Here is a 19,026-nt window from a genome sequence, read left to right as displayed (position 1 = left end):
GAATATAACTATAAATATCGATCTTATATCATAAAAATTTTTATGCAAAAAGAGACTCTATATACATAAGCAAAACCTCCCAAATTTCGGTGTGGGTACCTTAACTGTTGAAGATTCAGTTGGCCATAGAGCACGCGCAGGTACGAATATGCGTAGTTTGGCGGCATTGCGGAGTCAAATCCCTGAGTCGACGCTTTACGTGGATAAGTATTTTAATGGAATTAAACAAACCTATAGTATTTAAATTTATATGTTCTTAAAGAAAAACAGTCAAATTATCGATAAAATAGTGTGTTTTTACATTTATTTGTCTTTTTAATGAAATAATTGCGGGGCCGAGATTAGGGATCTGTATATAATCAAATGTCTACTATATAAAAATAAGTCGGGTTTTCCTTACTGACGCTATAACTACAGAACGCGCCAACCGATTTCCACGGTTTTGCATTCGTTGGAAAGGTCTCACTCTCCGTGAGGTTTATAGCAAAGAAAAGGTGTCTCTGGTGGCGAAACGGAGTTCGCCCGGTTTTCTAGTTAATTATGAAATATTATATCCAAGTAATCAGAACCAAAACACATAATTTACTAAATGCTAATAACGAACTAAAAATTAACATTCAAAAAAAATAAAATTATGACCTGCATGTAACGATTTAAAACCGGTTTTTAATCGCGCTTGGCGCCAGATAGGCACCGAGATTCTATATTTATTAGTTACTTCCTTTCTCCGAAACTTTATACAGTTATATTAAAATTTATGAAGGATAGGCAGCCTTAAATTGTATGCCACTAAATGGGGCCTAAGAATATTTTAATGATTAATTTAATTCAAGCACATTAGGTACTCGCAAATGAAATTAAAATAAAACCGTAAATGCGTATTAAATTCTAGCTGTGTCCCGTGGTTTTACCCCCATCTAATCTTCTATTGGTAATAGCCGTCTTTGATAAATGTGATAACTAACACTGAAAGAATTTGTCAAATTGAACCATTTTTTCCTGTGATTACCGCGTCCAAGCAAACAAACAAACTCTTCAGCTTTATTAAGTCTATATCAAGTATATAATTATCAAGTATTATTAGGGAAAATTTATTTATTTATTTAATTCTATCTCATTTATGTAATTGCTAATTTTAAACGCTATAATATCGAACTTAATTTCATAGAGCTTTTAGTAAATTAGTTTCTTTTAAAACTTCTAAAAGTTTACGAAGAAAATGATCAACTATTCACTTTTGAATTTAATTTTTAATTTAAATTTTAATTACGCTATACAATCTTTATCGAGTCCTTTCAATATTGGTTTAGATCTTTTGCGTAAATTGTATTATAGTTAGAAGCCAATATTGGGATTTTAACTTCTCAATAAAAGTGTATTTTCAACTATACAAACTTAATTTTAAACTAATTATAAGAATCTTTAGAAGCTTATTTTTCTGCTAGCAATTTTTCATTTTAATTATAAAAAAGAACATAGATATTTTAATTTAATATACTTAAAATATTATTAGGCAGGTATTTTAATGTCTTTAGACCATTTTATTTATAAAACCATGATTTTAAAACACATCAATCTATTTAATTTTTCAGTACTAAATAATAAAGGAAACAAAATAATCAATTTAAATTCGACATGAGAGATCTCAATCACACAGTATCAACGCATTTGCATGTCAATCAGACAATGTACGGATCTTGTTGACACTCGACGTATCAATACGGTGTGAGAGAGGACAGATAGTCAATGAGAATATGTTCTGGATATGTTCTGGTTAGCTTATCTGTCAGTTAAAGTAATGTATGGTTATGTGTATTAGAGGATATAAGCTTCTTGGTTATGTGATAGGTTTTGCTACTTTATAGGCGGTGTCAAAAGTCATAGATATTATGATGATAGTAGTGCTTAGTCTGTTAGTTTGAATGATGTATGGAAAATAACGCCATTGTCAGATCTATGTTATTACAAGTAAGCTAAACTTTTATTGACATCATTAAATAAAATCATCAATTACAATACAATTTTGCGAAATATCCAATTATAAACCTTAAAATAACATACTAAGGTTGAAATTCAAGTGTCACACTTTCATCTTATATGTCTTTTTTGCAAAATAAGAACCATTAATCAAAAGGCTGTTTTAAAAATCACCAACTGAACATTGCAAGTTTAACTTGTTTGACGGCTTTGCGTATAATTTTAATCGTTTTACAATTTTACAATTTAATGCTTATAAAACTAAGTGAATATTTCGTTCCAGGTATCCATACTAATATAATAAATACGAAATTCTGTTTATTATGCTTTCACGGCTAAACCATAGCACCGAATGAATATTGGTTGTAGAAAATAGGTCAAAATAACAACGCTAGTTTTTTGTACAAAAAATGAATACTGAAGAGTTGAAAAGGAGAACGAAAGATTATTACGAAGTCATGTACCTACACCATAAACATCTCGACCTGTAATTAAAATTAGACTATTTTATTTGTACACGCTAATCTCAGGAACCACGAGTCCGATTTGAAAAATTGTTTCACTGTAAGATAGTCCATTTATCGAGGAAGGCTTATAGGCTATATATCATCACGTTTAGAGCAACAGGTGTGGAACAATGCGGGTAAAACCGCGGGGCACAGCTAGTTATTTATTAAAAGATTTTTTAATTAAAAGGTGTATTCTCTGTAGAATTGATCAATAAAATATACCCAAGAGTATTAATAAATAGCATAAAATATAATAATCTCTGACATACAAGCTTTACGCCCACGGCTTTGTTAATGTTTATATTATTGCACTAAAGCAGTTTCCCATTAAAATTCCTGATATAACTACTTTAGTTTAAGTCCCATATTTTATTAAACTCAAGTTGATTATTTGCTATTATTCGTATTTAAGTTTCCTTCTTTACTTATTAAAATTCATTAAAAACTGTTCATTGTTTTGTCGTAAAAAACAGATAAACATTTACTATAGATATTATTCTGAAGCACCAATTACTTTAATCTACACAGAATTAAGAACAAAATATATTAAAAAAAGCTTATTGCTATAACATGAATATAAAAAAACTAGCTTTGCCTCGCGGTTTTACCCGCATTGCTCTGTTCCTATTGGTCTTAGCGCGATTATATTATGAAATGAAATGAATTTATTAAAAATTATATATTATATAATAGCCTTCCTCGATAAATGGACTCTCTAACAGTGAAATAATTTTTCAAATCGGACCCGTGGTTCCTGAGATTAGCGCGTCCAAGTAAACAGTCTAAAGATTTATAATATTAGTATAAATAATACAAAATATACAGCGCACATTAAAAGCACGTTTCCTTGTAATGTTTTATTCTTCAGCTAATATTTGTGTAAACGAAAACCAAATAAGCCGCCTCGAAGGGTGAAATTTCATTAGGCGGGTCAATTTTGGCGTTTTGGGGTTAGAAACGAGACAAGATTTTTTATAATTTGTTTGTGTTTTAATACATCCGGGTTCTAAAAACAATGTGAGAAAAACAGTGTACCATCGACCACACAACCACTAGACGCCTAATGTTAGCTTGTATGCATTAAGGCCGTGTACGCGGTCCGTGCGCTGTTTGGCTCAAATATGTGATTTTTCAAACCAGATTGTCCATCAACCACTTATCTTACAAACATAAGAATTACTAATAATTTTAGGAAATTTTATTGTCTATATAGTTAGTTAAGAGTTTTTTTCAATTAATACAGTATTTGTGAATACCATCAAGATAACTGAGCCGATGATTACTTGATTTCACATTTAGTGTCAATTTCGAAGCTAAAAATATCTGAAATTGCTGACAGATCTAACACACATTTTTTTTTTAACTAACTGCAAAAATCCTTATTAAAATAGTTAGTTAAAAGATTTTTTTATTTTGGACTCCTAACTTACAAAATTAAAATCCGAACAATGTGAATTTTTTTAGAAATTATAGTCGACAAAATGATTATTTTCACCAAGATATTTGACTTAGTTGAATATAATTTATACATATTGCAATAACAGAACGTATTACTTATAAGATAAAATTTAAAAAATCAACTAAGGTACCTCTATTATTTTTCTACAATTTTTTTTAAAGTACTATAAAACACTGAGCGCGACCCGATTAAAATCAGTCGGCAGCGAGCCTTTCCAGAGAGAGGACATGTTGCTCGGCGCTCTCCTGTGGACCTATGCTGTTCATAGTAAAAGGATAGCGCAAGCCGCGATCTATCGTAATACATCGCGGAGATTTTGACTTGCGTTAAATTGAATAAGCCCTCTTAAGTTCAATCTGTCAACAACTTGAGGTATGGTGAAGCGGGGCGCTGCATTCTCATTGGCTAATTCAAGGTCACCAAATGTCCTAGAGATGAGACATAGTAAATTTGTATACAAATACTTTATCGATATATTTTGTATTCACATACTTTATCGATATAGGTATTTTGTACATATACACATACTTTATCATTGGAAATTGAATACGATGTTAATACATATTAATGAAAACCAGTCCAGCATGAGTCGGACTCGCGACACTGAGGGTTCCGTACAAACAGGCTAAAGAACAACAAATCTGCAAAAAATCGGTCATCAATCTAAATTATGACCTTTGCTTAACCTCGATTTTCATTTTTAGTGATATAGTATTCATATTATTTTATTACAAAAACTTAACATTTTATATTATAATATAACTATATTATGCAACGTCATTCATGTCATTAATTTTGAAAACAACTAGTATAAAATCGCGAACCTAAATAGTTTTCGATAATTATTATCGATACAATTTACAATCACAACTGGTATGTCACTAGTTACACGTGCCACACCATAGAAGAAAAGGGATGCGTAATCAGGTGCATACGAAAGAAAGAGATGCAAATATAATCGACGCGCTTTGTCACTTGACCAGTACCAGCGTAAAAAGAACTCCGATAAAATATTGTTCGTAATAATATTTAAATTATACGCAAACAAACTACTTCAATATGAAAAGTAATCCCGTCCTTCTGCAAACTTGAGGTTTTACTCGTTTTACCACACTATTTAATACTACAAGGAGCCATTGTTTCTTTTTTTTAAAGGATTTTTTCGGACGTGTTAACAGATCACGGAACTGGTCGCAACTGATAGTTGCGTTTCGTATGGCAGCGGTTATAAGTCCTATTAGACACATGCGTTGACAGAAACAGTTCGTCTGTTATTAGGCGTCTAGTGGTTGTGTAGTCGATGCAGTGTACCTATTAATAATATTATCTATATGTTTAGAACTTGTGATTTTATAAGTAGCTGATATATACCTATTTATTTATTTACTAGCGGTCCGCCCCGACGCCTGTGGTGCAAATTTACGTATTCTCTACATAAGAACCATCCTCGTACTTCAAGAAATGTAATAAAAAAACAATTATCGAAATCGGTTCAGCCGTACACACGTGATGCGGGGACAACGCAAAACGGGTTTCATTTTTATTTATTTAAACTTATTTAGGAAACTTAGCCGCTCACGTAATATCAAATCTTTTTAAATATCATACTTTTAAATGTTCAATGTTCCTGTAAAATCTTTTTTATAGAGTTTTATAAAAAAATAAACAAACATACAAAAATAAAGTATTTTATGCGAAAGGTTTCGGGAAAAGTGTAATTAATTCAGCTTTGTAACAAAGGGTTCATTATATTTTTAATCGATTTTCCGAGAACACTTTCCATTTACGGGAATTTGTGATTTTTTGATGTTTATTTTTCAAAGTTTCTACGAATAATGTCAATAGCACAAATGGCTTTAACGGAATTAATATTTTAAAATATTTTTGTAACTTTATTTATAAGTAGATTTCCGCCTGCGGCTTTGCCTGTGTAGCAAAGGAAATCCCGCATAGTTCCCGTTTCCGTGAGATTAAAAAAAAAATTGCATATGTCCTTACTCAGGTGTAAGTATACTATAATTCTACACAAGTAGATAACTGCGTTAAGAACAACCGACTTCAAACTTGCACTTGCAACATTTACAAATACGGACAAAAATGCTCATAAAATAAAAACTGCTGGTCCTATCCGAGTAAAATTTTTATGGGATCAATTCGACACCATCCCGCATTGAACAAAAAAAGAATCACGTAAATCGGTTCAGAAACCTCGGAGTAATCGGTGTACATACATAAAAAAAAAAACATACCGGCCGAATTGATAACCTCCTCCTTTTTTTTGAAGTCGGTTAAAAATTTCGTTCAATTTGGTTAAGTAGTTTAGGCGTGAAGAAGAGACAGACAGACCTTATAACAAATATAGTTATGATATTATAGAAGGAATAATATCAATTAAAGATAATATTTATTCGAAAAAAATCATTACATAATAACTAACCATCACTACATAGTATAAAACAAAGTCGCTTTCTCTGTCCCTATGTCCCTTTGTATGCTTAAATCTTTAAAACTATGCAACGGATTTTGATGCGGTTTTTTTTAATAGATAGAGTGATTCAAGAGGAACTAGGAAGGTTTTAGTATATAATTTATTAGGTTTTAGACAAAGCGGGCGAAGCCGCGGGCGGTAAGCTACTTTGTCTAATAAACTCGAAATGCAATAAAGCAGTATAATAACAAAGTAATTTATTTGCATAACGTGATATAAATTCCTTTGTCAATTTATATTTCCTACGTTCAGGATACGTCAGTACAAAAATAAATTGGAAATCGAGATCCGATTAAGGGTTTGTCAAGCTATAGGCATGTCATTAAACAGTTTATTTTGCGTAATATGTGTACGCTAAAATGGTCTTTATTGTTAGGGGATAGATGATAAAATTGCACGTAATAATAACAAAAGGTTGTATAAACAAGTTGGCCGTTACTTCCGTTCCCAGAAGGATTGAGGATGGACAAAAAATAAAAAAAAAACCCGTGAGGGCGGTGAGACAGTGAAAATGTGGTTGACGGCTTCGCAGCATGATGCTATAGTAATTTGAATATTGCCTGTATTATTATAGGTTTTATTATAGTCTATGTTGTATTATAGTCCAGTTCACGATGGATTAAAATTCGTGAATTATATTGATAATTGATAAATTGCGTATTTGCTATAATTAATGTATTGGATTTGTTATATATTATCTATATTGGGTCTTTTTATTATTATTGTAATAAAAATGTATACCTAATATACTATTAGGTACTTAACTTTCTTTATACTACCATAACAATAATTATTTATTAGCAGGTAGGTAGAAATATGACGTATATTTTATTATTCCAAAAACAAGGAAGGTTATTTTCTAGAGATTGTTCTTTTATTACCTATTGTTTTTTACTTGTATAATATATTTTTGGATAAACATTTACTTTCGTTATTATTTATTTTCTCCCTTCAAGGTCGTTGTTTACGCTCGTTCAACCGTAACTCAGAGCCACAAGATTCATAAGAAAAAGTAATAAAAGATCCCTCTAAGAACTCAATACCTTTCCTTGCGGTGAAATAAAAACTAAAATCAACCTATTATCACGTAAAATTTTACAACTCAAAACTACTGCATTATTTCGAACATACACTTCATTTAATACATCAAAATCATTTCTTTGAATCCAAAATAAACAATTGCATTCTAAAACCAACTGTGTTACGTATAGATAGGGTGTAAATTTGATTGTACCTTCACTGAAGGTACTATAGGCCAATTATGAAGTAAACGATCTTCAGGCACGAATCGAATTACCTTATTACGTAGCATATGTTGGTTTTAAAGGCTTGATTTACTCGTACATAAACACCCACAAACGAGGTACTAGTTAACTTCCAAATGGACGATTAACTTTTCCCATAACTGCTGAGGATGTTTTAGACACGCCAGCTTATTGGTGCGTCTATTTGCTTTTATGTATCATTTTTGTATGAATATGGATATGACTATAATAAACGTATTTTTTCTTCCTTTCTTGTGATAGAGGTTAATATTATATTTAATGTTGTATGAATCCATACTAATATTATAAATGCGAAAGTTACTCTATCTGTCTGTCTGTTACTCAATCACGCCTAAACTACTGAACCAATTTTCATGAAATTTGGTATGGTGATATTTTTATACCCGAGGAAGAGGCTACTTTTCATCCCAGGAAAATGACGCAATCCTGGAAATCCCACGGGAACGGGAACTATGCGGGTTTTTCTTTGACTGCGCGGGCGAAGCCGCGAGCGGAAACCTAGTATTGAATAATCAACACGTGTATATGTCTATAATAAACATATTTTTTCTTTTCTTTCATGCCTTTTGTAGGTATTATACTGACGACAAATAACTACAGCCTTCTTATTGATATTTTTTTTATTTAATTGCTATAGACTATTGTTATAGCGCAGCGTTACGAACAAACAAACAGATATTTTAGCTTTTCAGAAGCGCTTTATATTCGTATATTCTGGATTCCCCTACATATTTTATCTGCTATGTATAAGCTAGACTGCCTAGACTAGACTATCTTATTATTCTTAAAATAAACAGTCTAGACGCTTTCCTTATAAAGATTTAAAAATCTATTTGTATTGCTGGAATATCTCAAAGGAATATCCATATTAATTTCTATGAAATCTCTATCTAGACTCTAGAGTAAAATATGTATTCTTTAATCTTAATTTTAAATGAAATGCAGTCAAAAGGCGTTCGCTAAAATCTGAGATTACAATAAGTGGCTGACCTATTTTCCGCATTTTATGTTTATTATTTTCTAGTATTGTATTATGTATGAAATTTATATAAAATACTAGGCTGAATTTAGGCATGCGGCTTTCAAGTAATAATGTATGTTCTGAACTAACTTTCTTTGCGATTAACCTGTGTAAAAAGTATTCTATGCGCAAATTCTGATTACAATGAAATTCTATCCAAAATTCATGGTCGTCCTACACCTTTGCTAAATGTCGTTATGTTCCTGTTGTTTTGATACTTCCAAAACATTAATTTCATAAAACACAAAATCTTACCTACATAAACATTTCGACATTACGATTAAACACTTCAATTTAATTTATTTGTGTATCACAAAATCACTACATAGGTCACTTTCTCTGTCCCTATGTCCCTTTGTATGCTTAAATCTTTCAAACTACGTAACGGATTTTGATGCGGATTTTTAATAGATAGAGTGATTCTAGAGGAAGGTTTTAGTATATAATTTATTAGGTTTAAGACAAAGCAGGCGAAGCCGCGGACGGTAAGCTAGTCACATATAAAACATACCTTTAACTTTACCAAGAATCACACTCCTAAGCAATTATCTTCAAAGTTCACTAAACAAACATTTTAATTACTATTTTTACAGTTTTATCAAATACCACTACATCGGTAGAGAATCCATACATTATAATTGGCTTACTAATTGGGCCTAGTTAATTATCAGCCAGATCCGATTTGATCATCTGCTGACAAGACGTAATTTGTAGGTGCATGACATCTGAGTTTGTGAACACCCTGTATTTGGGTGTAAAATGTGTGTGTTTTGGGAACAGCCTGTATATAATTATGTGTTAGGTTGTCAGATGATTTTGATACTGTTTTTTTATTTGTGAAGAATTGTTTATTGTTTACATCGTGAAATATGAGATCGTATTCTTTAAATATCCTGTTTTTACTGTTAAAATACATATCTACTATTCAGATTGAGTTACTATGTAATTAAAAAGGTGTAGAATGCGTTAGAATCCGAGAATAGCTTATCTTTATCTAGGTCATTTTCAAAACGCTTATTTTGAATCATTGTGTCGCTGAAAAATCTCGTTTGATTGTTTCTTCGTCTTTGTTATGTTTCAATTCAATTATGACACCAAAGTTTTGAACACCCTGTATCCGAATTTAAAAATGCAGATTGTTATTTAAGAACATCCTGTATTTATTAGTAGGTACGTGTTCGAATCACGCTATTGTTAGTGTTTTATCAGAAGAGAGCACGCTTGTTATTTATTCATTTATTTTTTACTGCTGATGAAAAGGCTTGTTAGATTTTATAGGAAAAAATTGCTAGGTAGATATCGTTAGTAGATTAAATGCGGTGCTGTCTTTTTGTAGGCATTTCAGTGCTATTCACGTATGTATCGATATGATTCTTATACATAGTTAACTACTAGTCCTTCAAGTTCCATAAATAAACAAGTTATCAACGAGTAAAATTTAAAAATAATTTAAATAGAAAAATACGCAACATAGACAAATAACTGTTCTGCGAGATCCGATCATAATATTGAAAGCCGGAAGATGCTTTGAAGGAGGAAATTAGAATTCAATTGTTTCCCGTTGCTTTGTATCGCAGTTTAAAATAACGTGAAATTACGCAGTTTTGTAGGAACTATTTAGTTTTTAGTCGCCTATTTGGTTTTAGGGAAATTAACATCTGTTATTTTGTCATAATATATAGGATTTTGTCATACCTATATTTGGCAATAAAGTTTCTCCTAAACTGATTTGGACTTTTTAACCGACTGATTCAAATAGAGTATGTTATTTAATATTGTTATAGGTCTTTGCTATAAGTCGAAGCTATAAGTCTACGATTCGACATCATTCACACAATCACTACACTAAACTGAGAAAAAATATAAGTTAAATTCAGCTAACTAGATCCTGTCGGTTGAAACATTAACGGATAAGCGTTTGTGTCCGTCTGTCTGTGCTAAATATAGCGGTTCAAATTTAGACTGCATTGATTTCGTCTGAGTATCTCTATAGTTATACTAATGTTTGTCTAAAGTAAGGTGAAGAATTTGTTTGGTTGAACGCGCTTATCAGGAAGTAGTTGTTCGAATTGATATATTATTATTTTTTGTATAGCCTATTTATAATAAGGTTATATATCATCACGCTAATATCAATAGGAGAGGTGCAGCAATGGAAATTGCTTGTTATAGTTTCATTTTTTCATTATAATGTTATTTATTTGAAAATACAAGAGAAAGTAGTTGTATTAATTATTATTTCAAAATTCACTTTGCGAATGAAATATCGAAGCTTTTTTATCGATTAATAATATAAATTACGTTAGTTTTGCCGCCGTAAAATCTTCCATTAATGTGAACATCTAATTATACGTTAAACACAAAAAATCGATTTTATTCATTGATATAAGTATAATATAAATCGCTACTTTACTGCAGTTATTGCTATAAAAAATGCATTTTCATAATATTTTACAAGTTTACGTTATTAAACTCAAACTCAAACTCAAACATTTATTTATTCAATTAGACTTCTTCGAGAAGCACTTTTGAAACGTCAATACATATTTTTAACATTTACCACCGATTCGGAAAGCAGTATCTATGGAGAAGAATCGGCAAGAAACTCCATAGTTGCTCTTTTAAATCATTTCAGTATTACAATTTAATTTTACAAAATATGTAAGTAACTGTACGTATATATCATAATATGCCAAAGAACTGTCCTGTGGTTTTTACGCGACAACCCTCCATGGGTTTTTATCTTCCATATATTCCTTAATGCTGTAATAGGCTCTCTGAACTAATACGTTTTTTACATAATTTTTAAATTTAGCACTACTAAACTCTTTAATACTATGAGGAATTCTGTTGTGAAAAAGTATACCTTGGCCCATAAATGAATTTTTAACTTTAGCTAACCGGTAAAATGGCATTTCAATTTTATTTCGGTTCCTTGTGCCATAACGGTGTCTATCTCCTACTCTTGTGTGTAAGTCTGCGTTTTTGTGTACATATAAAATATTATTAAAACAAGTGCGGGGCTAAATTTACCTACATACATTTATTTGTCCCACAAACTCTTCAAATAACCATACCTACACATCAAAGCTGCATAATTCCAAAACGACGTAACCGCCCCGCGAATCGCACAGAAATCCAATTTAGAATAAGATGTTTTTGTAAAAGTATTATTTGGAGGATCTTCGAGTTAAACCGATAGCAGAAACGATTGGATGCTTCGAATTTGCGTTTATCTATCGGATTCGATTTATTCAATGTTTTTCGAGTTGTGTGTGTTTTGATAATTTGTAAGATGCATCAGTAGATTTTTTTTTAATATTTTAAGACTTTATCTATGTATTTAATACATTTGCTCTTCGTTATCGGTGATAATTGGTACAAATATATTAATAGGACGTTTCATAAGTGCTTCTAGAAGAAGTCTAATTGAATAAATAAATGTTTGAGTTTGAGTATGGTTATGTTAAAGGCACGCTATGCCAAACGTTTTATGGGTGTACAAAATATAATCTATACTTAATATTATAAAGCTCAAGAGTTTGTTTGTTTGAACGCGCTTATCTCAGGAACTACTGGTCCAATTTGAAAAATTGTTTCGGTGTTGGAAAGCCCATTTATCGAGGAAGGAGGATGCCACGCGGGTGAAACCGCGGAGCGCAGGTTTATTATGTTTTTTGTTAACGTTGTGTTTACTTAAGCAAAGTCAGAAAATGACTTCATTATGTCTGTCTAACTATCCCTTCTATCTAACTATCCTAACAATATTGCCTATTTATATTCAAGCTAATTTTATAGCTATTAAAAATTAAATAAATCACGCTTGAAATTTTACCTATACGTACTTTATTTATCAACTAAGACAAACCATTTATTACCACTAGCTAACCGCCCGCGGCTTCGCCCGCTTTGTCTAATAGGTACCTAATAAATTATATACTAAAACCTTCCTCTTGAATCTATCTATTAAAAAAAACCGCATCAAAATCCGTTGCGTAGTTTCAAAGACTTAAGCAAACAAAGGGACATAGGGAAAGAGAAAGCGACTTTGTTTTATGCTATGTAGTGATAACCGTATATCTGGTTGTCAATTAAAACAAACCATTTATTTTACCATTATTATACATTTTCGTACAGAATGTTAGAAATGTAACATCCAAATAGGATGCCTAAAAGCTTTTAAGAAATCGAACCCCCGATCTTTAAATAGAGCGTGAAATGCATCTATTTTTAAATTATAAGTTAGTTTCTAAGACGGGGGTGGTTAAAAATATACAATGAACGGAATGGTCAAAAGAAGATAGTGACTGGCGACGGCTTTTGGAATACGGTTGTGATCTTATATAGTTATTGTTTAGTGCATAATAATTGTGTTTTTATAAACGGTTATAAGGTAATGTACCTAAGATGGCGGTTGTTTTTACCTAATTTGAAAAGTTGATGTGTGTGTGTACTGTGTAGTTAGGTTTATTTCAGTCAATTTTCTTTATAATCTCTATAGTTTTTGTCTTAAGTTTTCACCGGAACTCATTTATGTAGGTATGTAATTTTATTTGAGAGTTAGAAATAAGTATTAATATAGTCTACTGCTTTGCGATTCCCTTTTCGAATGAAAATCGAAACTTTTTAAAAGATTTTATCTATACTTACTAATATTATAAAGCTGAAAAGTTTTATGGTTTGTTTGTTTAAACGCGCTAATCTCAGGAACTACTGGTCCGATTTGAAAAATTATTTCGGTGTTAGATAGCCCATTCATCGAGGAAGGCTTATATCATCACGCTAAGACCAATAGAAGCAGAGCCACGCGGGTGAAACGAGTAGGTATTATAAAATACAATTCATCATAAACAAAAAATATTAGGAACTAGAAGGCATACCTATTTGTGAACAAATTATAAGAAAAATATATAATAATTAATAATTACTATTTCAAGATTCACTTTGCGAATGAAATATCGAAGCTTTTTTATCGATTAATAATATAGATTACGTTAGTTTTGCCGCCGTAAAATCTTCCATTAATGTGAACATCTAATTATACGTCAATAATAAACGCAATTTATGTGATAAGTAAATGCTTTAAAGAAACTTGTTCGAACGATTTGTCTTTGATCTATTTTTTTTAATCGAATCACTTTTAGATTTTATGTATAAACTAGTTTTGGTTATTTACTATGTCTTACTGATTAATTTTCTAATTGCTGGTAAATACGTTTAACGTAGATTTTTTGTGATTTTTTATGTTCTTTTTTGAAATTGGTTATTTTTTAACCGACTTCAAAAAAAAGGAGGAGGTTATCAATTCGGTCGGTATGTTTTTTTTTATGTATGTACACCGATTACTCTGAGGTTTCTGAACCGATTTACGTGATTCTTTTTTTGTTCGTTGCGGGATGGTGTCGAATTGGTCCCATAAAAATTTTATTCGGATAGGCCCAGTAGTTTTTATTTTATGAGCATTTTTGTCTGTATTTGTAAATGTTGCAAGTGCAAGTTTGAAGTCGGTTGTTTTTAACGCAGTTATCACTTGTTGTAGATTTTTATATCATGTAAGTTACATTTTTTTATTCTGAATTAAGCCATATATTTTATCATAATATAAGTAGGAAGATTCTTGCTCGTAATGTTGTTTTGATGTAATAAAGATTTTAAACCAAGCGAAGTCGGCACTCGAACCTAGTTTAGTTATACATAACCTTCTAGTGTTGTAGTATATTAATATTCCTCACTTCATGAGATAACTTATCTAGATATAGCTCACCCTTATGGGAACTAATCAAGTTGAGATTACCGTAATGAGTCAAAAGAAACATAACTCTGGGAATGAGAATATGAGATGTAGTGTAGGAGCTGGTGGCATATTTTGTGTTTCATTTTGATATAAGATTGATAAAATACATCAAGTAGGTATAGGTAGTTGATTTAAACATAGTAAGGTTAGACGTTATTTCATAAAGGTCTGATTTTGTTTGAATGAATAGAGGTCAATATACATCTACATTTATATTGCCTACTGATTTTATTTAGTTAATTATTTTTACAAAAAATATATGTGAATAGAGAGCAGTGGTGGCTCAGTGGTGAGACCTCGGACTTTGAATCGATAAGTCCGGGGTTCGAAACCAGGCAAGCGCGCAGGAAATAAATTGATTTTTCAATTTATCTGGGCATGTTGTAACTTCACCACTGCTCGAACGGTGAAGGAAAACATCGTGAGGAAACCGACATGTCGAAGAATTAAAAAATCGATGACATGTGTCATCCGCCAACACGCACTTAACCAGCGTGGTAGATTATGGCCTGTGCCCTCATAGGAGGCCCGTGTCCCAGCAGTGGGAACGTATATGGGCTGATGATGATATTTGAATAAATACCTTTATGTAGCGTCGTAAAACCGTTTCATTTTCATTTTTTCATTTCACTTCAAGTTCTTAAAAAACTCGCAAACTAGGTATTAATATACAGTTTGATAGAATTTCATTCTTGAGCAATTCATTGAATACCTAATGTACAGTTTATTTTAAGAGTTCCCCGATCCCTCTTACAGTTCATTTCCTTTTAGAATATTGCACTTCTATTCAAAGGAAAATCCTTTCAAAGTGGATGTTAATTAAAGCATAAATTACAATCTTTGAGATGCCAACAAGGGTATATAAGTTGTAAGGATCTTGATAATTATGCCTTTAAACTGTGTACTTCTTCAGCGTTATATTTTTTTTGAACGCTTAGCTTGGGTACGAAATGAAGTGGCACTGGAATACTTTTGATTTCTATATACTTTTCTAAATAATTTACTATATAATATTATGTAAATATATATAGTCGGTGTAGTGGGTATATAACATGTGTTTTTAACATTTTCTGGTAGATATTAACGTATGAATTAACTTCAAAATATATACTATTTCATTTAATTTCGTGTAATATAATTATATTATAGTACATTAATATATTATTCATATCAATTCAATGTTTAATAGCAACATTGAACTCTATTAAATTAATTTCCATTTTCTTTCCCTAGCTCTTAGACTACACACGACAAGTATGGAAGTTCACTACTGGTTATATTACACCATTTCCTGTGTTTCACGTTTAAAGGTATTTAAAAAGTACATTAGTACTGTGAAAGATATTACTTTATAAGTATTTCTAGTGATTTAACAATAAATTAATGGTACAGATTAATTTATAAAAGCGGTTATTTGTTGGAAAGATTTATTCAGTAGTTACGATTCAGTCCATTATGAATAAGAATTAATGTTCAGTATAACTTTTTAAAAGTATATAAATGGAATTTGTAGAATTCTTGTATATAATCTAAGTACTTAGGACCGGAAGGAAGTTAGCGCGGAAAGTTTTTTTTTTTAATTATTAATATCTCAAAAAATTGCTCCTTAAATGCTCCATCAGAATCTGTAATTGCTCCACTTCTATAATTATTAGTTTATTTATAATTAATTTTAAAAAAAATCCAAATACTGAAAACTTGATTTCCCTATAGAATGAAAAATATTCACTTTTCATAAAAAATTTTTTTGCAAAAAAATTGCTCCTTAAATGCTCCATCAGAATCAGTAATTGCTCCACTTCTATAATTATTAGTTTATTTATAATTAATTTTTTAAAAAATCCAAATACTGAAAACTTGATTTCCCTATAGAATGAAAAATATTCACTTTTCATAAAAAATTTTTTTGCAAAAAAATTGCTCCTTAAATGCTCCATCAGAATCAGTAATTGCTCCACTTCTATAATTATTAGTTTATTTATAATTAATTTTTTAAAAAATCCAAATACTGAAAACTTGATTTCCCTATAGAATGAAAAATATTCACTTTTCATAAAAAATTTTTTTGCAAAAAAATTGCTCCTTAAATGCTCCATCAGAATCAGTAATTGCTCCACTTCTATAATTATTAGTTTATTTATAATTAATTTTTAAAAAAATCCAAATACTGAAAACTTGATTTCCCTATAGAATGAAAAATATTCACTTTTCATAAAAAATTTTTTTGCAAAAAAATTGCTCCTTAAATGCTCCATCAGAATCAGTAATTGCTCCACTTCTATAGTTATTAGTTTATTTATAATTAATTTTTAAAAAAATCCAAATACTGAAAACTTGATTTCCCTATAGAATGAAAAATATTCACTTTTCATAAAAAAATTTTTTCCAAAAAAATTGCTCCCGATTTGCTCTATCAATTACAAAAAAAATTATTTAATTTTGATAATTTTTACAATAATTAACTGAAAAACTATGTTTGCATAGTAAACTACTGCGCTGTGACGTCATCAATTATTGTCGTTGCGACGCATAAGGGCCATATTTACATGTATCAGCACTGCAGCGATATGTATAGACCTTAATGTTTATGTTTTCTTGTTTATATTATTCACTAGATTTCCGCCCGCGGCTTCGCCCGCGTTTTCAAAGGAAAACCCGCATAGGTAGTTCCCGCTAACGCAAACGATAGCAACTTGACACCTAAAGATGAAACAAACGACTGAAACACAAATTAATTGATAATTACTTGAAGTTTTAATAATACGAATAAACGTACGAGTATAGGGATGGGTAGGGAAATGTTTATAAAAATACCTATAATAAGAATGATTTAAATAGGTACATAATAATATCTGTTCCTTGAAATTTTGCTAGATGAAAACTCAATAATTAAAATATGGCGCCTAGACATTCTTAGAGTATAATTAATAGCAACATAAGGTAAGTACTAAGTATTAAATAATAATATTATTATTCCCAGCATTAAACTTATTAATGTCATTTTAAGGTAATTAATCATATTAAATAGTTGCTCTTTTAAAATCATGTCAATATTACATATTCTGTAACTTATATCTAACTTCATAATATATCATTTTCATCTTCCATATATTCCTTAATGCTATAATAGGCTCTCTGAACTAATATATTTTTTACATGAGTTTTACCTGAATTTAGCACTACCAAACTCTTTAATACAATGTGGAATTCTGTTGTAAAAGCGTATACCTAGACCCATAAATTAATTTTTAACTTTGGCTAACCGGTAAAATGGCATTTCAATTTTATTTCTGTTCCTTGTGCCATAACAGTGTTTATCTCCTACTCTTGTGTGTAAGTCGGCGTTTTTGTGTACATGCAAAATATTATTAAATATATACTGTGATGGTACAGTAAGGATACCAGTATTCAAAGAGATCTCTTAGCGAGTCCCGAGCACGTAAATTATATATAGAGCGAATGGCTCTTTTCTGTAAGATAAATATAGTTTCTATACCTATCTGCTGCCCTGCCCCATAGTAGAATTCCATAGGACATAATACTTTTTATACACCATTACAATTAATCTAATATTGATTGTGTTCATTGGTTACATTTTTAAAATCTTCGTGTTTTATAAATTTATAAAGAATAGAAAAAATTCGATCACGAGGCGGGACTCGAACCCGCATAATTTCGTGATCGAATGTTTATATTCTTTATATTTATAAATTTATATTTATAAAGCCAAAAATATCAAATTCAATCTTCGTGTTTTGTGAATTATTTAATAAATCATTTACGTGATTCTTTTTTTGTTCGATGCGGGATGGTGTCGAATTGGTCCCATAAAAATTTTATTAGGATAGGCCCAGTATTTTATTTTATGAGCATTTTTGTCTGTATTTGTAAATGTTGCAAGTGCAAGTTTGAAGTCGGTTGTTTTTAACGCAGTTATGTCTTGTATGTAAAACCTTTTGTCAAAAATAAAATTCTTTATAATTAGCACATATTTTAATATTTATACTCTAGTGAAAAATTTTCAGGTGATTATATAAAAGTAGGGCTCAATTTTTTCGCGAACCCTACTTCTAAATAATTACCACTCTTCAATAATTTAAAACTCCTTGACTGAATCCCTTCACACCCTAAAATAAAAAGTGCCTATTAATTTTTCTTATAGTAAACAGAAATTCAAATTCAATTATAAAAATACTTATTACCGATTTAATACTTTGATGATAATTGATAGTAGAAATATTTATTACTAACCTTGATATTGTTGTGGACATGATGAAATGTCTCCATATTATGTTATACCTATGTAATATATCGGAGGGCAAGCTGGCAAAAGAGCGGGGTGGGATTCGGTGGGATGTCAAGACCACCAATGCCTATAAAATGCCCATAATGCTCGCTGCTGTACTTTGATGGTGGAGTACTCAAGAGAAGCAGATGTCAGCCAGTCCGCTTTGTCCACGTCCGCGTCGTGCTCTCTGGGACCTTCTGCGAC

The 19,026-nt window shown here is 30.8% G+C and overlaps 1 protein-coding gene across 2 annotated transcripts in view; it reads left to right on the top strand.

Moving 5' to 3' along the window:
* Positions 1 to 19,026, top strand: part of LOC123703826 (irregular chiasm C-roughest protein-like) — a 99,297-nt gene that overhangs the window by 26,843 nt on the left and 53,428 nt on the right. The window contains exon 1 of one of the 2 annotated variants that reach the window (XM_045651990.1): positions 15,768 to 15,844. The exons of the other annotated variant lie outside the window; for it this stretch is intronic. The gene's annotated coding sequence lies outside the window, so the exon portion shown is untranslated. Of the gene's footprint in view, positions 1 to 15,767; positions 15,845 to 19,026 lie in introns of those variants that run through there. 2 annotated transcript variants of the gene reach the window in all.

This window comes from Colias croceus, chromosome 27 (genome assembly GCF_905220415.1).
Source record: "Colias croceus chromosome 27, ilColCroc2.1".
Lineage (NCBI taxonomy): Eukaryota > Metazoa > Arthropoda > Insecta > Lepidoptera > Pieridae > Colias > Colias croceus.
The sequence above is the reverse complement of the archived record's forward strand: the minus strand, read 5'-3'. Positions and strand labels throughout refer to the sequence as shown.